Source organism: Penaeus monodon, chromosome 35, assembly GCF_015228065.2.
Source record: "Penaeus monodon isolate SGIC_2016 chromosome 35, NSTDA_Pmon_1, whole genome shotgun sequence".
NCBI classification, from domain to species: domain Eukaryota; kingdom Metazoa; phylum Arthropoda; class Malacostraca; order Decapoda; family Penaeidae; genus Penaeus; species Penaeus monodon.
Window position 1 is genome coordinate 1,670,618 of NC_051420.1, and position 5,661 is coordinate 1,676,278.

Sequence of the window (5,661 nt, forward strand, 5' to 3'; positions counted from 1 at the left end):
TTCATTTTTTAAAGTCAGAATCTCTTTTGTTTTGTCTTCCTCGTCGTCAGATCATGTTGCCAGTTTGATTTTTAAAATTCCTTGTCTTCAGTTTATCCTGTATTATCGTTCTTTAAGAATTGCTATTATTGACGTATTCTTATTTCGTTTCACAGTGTCAAGGTCTCCTTTCATTTCGTTACTAATAAACTTTTCTTTCGTTTTATGCTGGCATTTTTTTAAAAGCTCATCGCTACCAATTTCTTTTTTTTTTTTCGCTAATAGCAAAATCTGCTTATACTTAGTAAAAAAAAAAAAAAATCTTTCACTTCATTTTGACAAAATTTCCCTGCAATTAGCTACTTCTCTCAATTAATGACTGACAAACTCTATTGCGACATCAACTTCTTTCAAATCATCTTATTTCAATCAACGGTAACCTCTTTCACTATTTTCTCCTCACAAACGCTTCTTTCAATTAATTCTGACGAAATTCTATTTTCATGTCCCAATAACAGACTTCTCTCTCAAGTCATGACACTTTCGTTCAGTTCTTTTCTAATAAACGCTCTTATCAATTCATCACTAACGCATTCTTCTTTCAAAACAAATTCTTTCCTCAAGCAAATTCTTTCTTTTTCTTTTTCCCCCCAAACAATTTTTTTTTTTTTTTTAATTCATGACAACCTCATCCTTTAATTCACCCTGAAAAAAAAAAGAAAAAGAAAAGAAAAGAAAAAAAACATCTTGACAAACTCTTTTTTTTTCTCCACTCGCTCCTGTGACAGACTCTGCTTTCAGTCCATCATACACTCTTCCTTCCGTTCATGACAGAGCTTCCTGCAGTTCTTTCTCTAACAGACCCTTCTTTCCATTCAGTTCGCTCTGACAGACTCTCCTCTCTACTCAATGCTATGACAGTTTATGACACCCTCTTTCTTCAGCGCACTCTGACCAACCCTTCTTTCAATCCATGTCACCCTCTTCCTTCAGTTCATGACACTTTTCCTTCACTTCCTTTCCATGCATGACACCCCCTTTCCTTCAATTCCTTTCCACGCATGACACCCCTTCAGTTCCTTTCCACGCATGACACCCCCTTTCCTTCAATTCCTTTCTACGCATGACACCCCCTTTCCTTCAATTCCTTTCCATGCATGACACCCCCTCTCCTTCACTTCCATTCCACGCATGACACCCCCTTTCCTTCAATTCCTTTCCACGCATGACACCCCCTTCCCTTAAATTCCTTTCCATGCATGACACCCCCTTCCCTTAAATTCCTTTCCATGCATGACACCCCTTTCCTTCAATTCCTTTCCACGCATGACACCCCCTTCCCTTCAATTCCTTTCCATGCATGACACCCCCTTTCCTTCAATTCCTTTCCACGCATGACACCCCCTCTCCTTAAATTCCTTTCCACGCATGACACACCTTTCCTTCAATTCCTTTCCACGCATGACACCCCCTCTCCTTAAATTCTTTTCCACGCATGACACCCCCTTTCCTTCAATTCCTTTCCACGCATGACACCCCTTTCCTTCAATTCCTTTCCATGCATGACACCCCCTCTCCTTAAATTCCTTTCCACGCATGACACCCCTTCTCCTTAAATTCCTTTCCACGCATGACACCCCCTTTCCTTCAATTCCTTTCCACGCATGACACCCCTTCCCTTCAATTCCTTTCCATGCATGACACCCCCTTTCCTTCAATTCCTTTCCACGCATGACACCCCCTTTCCTTCAATTCCTTTCTACGCATGACACCCCCTTTCCTTCAATTCCTTTCCATGCATGACACCCCTTTCATTCAATTCCTTTCTACGCATGACACCCCCTTTCCTTCAATTCCTTTCTACGCATGACACCCCCTTTCCTTCAATTCCTTTCCATGCATGACACCCCCTTTCCTTCAATTCCTTTCCACGCATGACACCCCCTTTCCTTCAATTCCTTTCCATGCATGACACCCCCCTTTCCTTCAATTCCTTTCTACGCATGACACCCCCTTTCCTTCAATTCCTTTCCACGCATGACGCCCCCTTCCCTTCAATTCCTTTCCATGCATGACACCCCCTTCCCTTAAATTCCTTTCCATGCATGACACCCCCTTTCCTTCAATTCCTTTCCATGCATGACACCCCCTTTCCTTCACTTCCTTTCCATGCATGACACCCCCTTTCCTTCAATTCCTTTCCACGCATGACACCCCCTTTCCTTCAATTCCTTTCCATGCATGACACCCCCTTTCCTTCAATTCCTTTCCATGCATGACACCCCCTTTCCTTCAATTCCTTTCCATGCATGACACCCCCTTTCCCTTCAATTCCTTTCCATGCATGACACCCCCTTTCCTTAAATTCCTTTCCATGCATGACACCCCCTTTCCTTAAATTCCTTTCCACGCATGACACCCCCTTTCCTTCAATTCCTTTCCACGCATGACACCCCCTTTCCTTCAATTCCTTTCCACGCATGACACCCCCTTTCCTTCAATTCCTTTCCACGCATGACACCCCCTTTCCTTCAATTCCTTTCCACGCATGACACCCCCTTTCCTTCACTTCCTTTCCACGCATGACACCCCTTCAATTCCTTTCCACGCATGACACCCCCTTTCCTTCAATTCCTTTCCACGCATGACACCCCCTTTCCTTCAATTCCTTTCCATGCATGACACCCCTTCAATTCCTTTCCACGCATGACACCCCTTCAATTCCTTTCCACGCATGACACCCCCTTCCCTTCAATTCCTTTCCACGCATGACACCCCTTCAATTCCTTTCCACGCATGACACCCCCTTTCCTTCAATTCCTTTCCACGCATGACACCCCTTCAATTCCTTTCCACGCATGACACCCCCTTCCCTTCAATTCCTTTCCACGCATGACACACCTTCAATTCCTTTCCACGCATGACACCCCCTTCCCTTCAATTCCTTTCCACGCATGACACCCCCTTTCCTTCAATTCCTTTCCACGCATGACACCCCCTTTCCTTCAATTCCTTTCCACGCATGACACCCCCTTTCCTTCAATTCCTTTCCACGCATGACACCCCCTTTCCTTCAATTCTTTCCACGCATGACATCCCTTTCCCTTCAATCCTTTCCACGCATGACACCCCTTCAATTCCTTTCCACGCATGACACCCCCTTTCCTTCAATTCCTTTCCACGCATGACACCCCTTTCCTTCAATTCCTTTCCACGCATGACACCCCCTTTCCTTCAATTCCTTTCCACGCATGACACCCCTTCAATTCCTTTCCACGCATGACACCCCCTTTCCTTCAATTCCTTTCCACGCATGACACCCCCTTTCCTTCAGTTCCTTTCCACGCATGACACCCCCTTCCCTTCAATTCCTTTCCACGCATGACACCCCTTCAATTCCTTTCCACGCATGACACCCCTTCAATTCCTTTCCACGCATGACACCCCCTTTCCTTCAATTCCTTTCCACGCATGACACCCCCTTTCCTTCAATTCCTTTCCACGCATGACACCCCCTTTCCTTCAATTCCTTTCCACGCATGACACCCCCTTTCCTTCAATTCCTTTCCACGCATGACACCCCCTTTCCTTCAATTCCTTTCCATGCATGACACCCCCTTTCCTTCAATTCCTTTCCACGCATGACACCCCCTTTCCTTCAATTCCTTTCTACGCATGACACCCCCTTTCCTTCAATTCCTTTCCATGCATGACACCCCCTTCCCTTCAATTCCTTTCCACGCATGACACCCCTTCCCTTCAATTCCTTTCCACGCATGACACCCCCTTCCCTTCAATTCCTTTCCATGCATGACACCCCCTCTCCTTCAATTCCTTTCCACGCATGACACCCCTTCAATTCCTTTCCATGCATGACACCCCTTCAATTCCTTTCCACGCATGACACCCCTTTCCTTCAATTCCTTTCCACGCATGACACCCCCTTTCCTTCAATTCCTTTCCACGCATGACACCCCTTCAATTCCTTTCCATGCATGACACCCCCTTTCCTTCAATTCCTTTCCACGCATGACACCCCCTTTCCTTCAATTCCTTTCCACGCATGACACCCCCTTTCCTTCAATTCCTTTCCACGCATGACACCCCTTCAATTCCTTTCCACGCATGACACCCCTTCAATTCCTTTCTACGCATGACACCCCCTTTCCTTCAATTCCTTTCCACGCATGACACCCCTTCAATTCCTTTCCACGCATGACACCCCTTCAATTCCTTTCCACGCATGACACCCCCTTCCCTTCAATTCCTTTCCATGCATGACACCCCCTTTCCTTCTCTTCCTTTCCACGCATGACACCCCTTTTCCTTCTCTTCCTTTCCACGCATGACACCCCCTTTCCACTGACAGCTCCTTTGCCTTCCCCGAACTGCTTTCCCGTTACTCGCTGTCATCACGCGAACTCGTGTCTCTCCGTCTCTCTCCCGCTTCACCCAGTCCTGTGCCATCTCTTATCTCTCTCTTTTATTGCTTCTTCAAAGCGTTATTGTTTTTGGTTCGTCTTTCGGGGGAAGAAAAAAAAAAACGAAGAGAAATGGATGAGATGGTTGATTGTGAATTGGGAGGGTGGGGGAGGGAAGGAGGGAGGGGGGAAAGTGAGGGAGAGTGAGGGATAGAGGGAAGGGAGGAGGGATAGAGAGAGAGAGAGAGAGAGAGAGAGAGAGAGAGAGAGAGAGAGAGAGAGAGAGAGAGAGAGAGAGAGAGAGAGAGAATAATGAAATCCCCCTCCACCATCTTTCTCTCTTTCACCCCCACGCCTCAACCCCCCCCCCCCAACCCATTACCCCCCAAAGGAATCTCTCTCTTTCTCTTTCTTCTCCTCCCTCCTTCCCTCCCTCCCTCCCTCCCTCCCTCCCTCCCCCTCCCTCACTCCCTTCCTCCCCTTCCCTCCCTCACTTCCCACCCATCCGCTTCTCCCTCCCTCCCTGGGGTGGGGAAAAATAAATAAAATAAGAAAAAGGGAAATAAGAGAAGATGAAGAAGAAGAAAGAAGGGAATTGAAGTGAGAATAGGGGGGAGGGGGAGGGAGAGAAAAAAAAATAAAAAAAAAATGGAGGGGAGACGGAGATAAAAAAGAAAAGAAGAAAAAAATGGGGAAGTTTAGAAACGAGTTATGCACAGCCTTTGTAAAGACAAGACAAGACCTCAAACCACACTCTGATACCGTGATATACCATCGTATCTTAATACCACACCCACTTGCCATACCGATTTGCAAAAACTGGAATAATACCATAAACCATACTAATAATTCCACAGTATAGATGCACAAAAGGAGGAACTTTCAATAGACGAAAAAATCAAGCAAACACAAAATCTGAAATTTTCACCACACATCAAAGGAGAGAAAGAAAAACTGACATCTGCTTTCAAAAAAAAAAAAAGAGGGAGAGAAAGAACGCAAAATAATAATAATAATAATTAATAATTGATAATAATAATAATAATAATAATAATAATAATAATAATCAAGCTACCAAGCTAACATCTTGCACAATGGCACTGACTCAAAGTGTAGGTTTTGTGAAGACAAGGTGGAGACAATTGATCACCTTGTATCTGGTTGCTCAATATTAACACCGAATGAGTACAAAAATCGACATACCAGAGTGGGCAAGTACCTGCACTGGAAGATCTGCAAACACTTTTCTATCGGAACACAG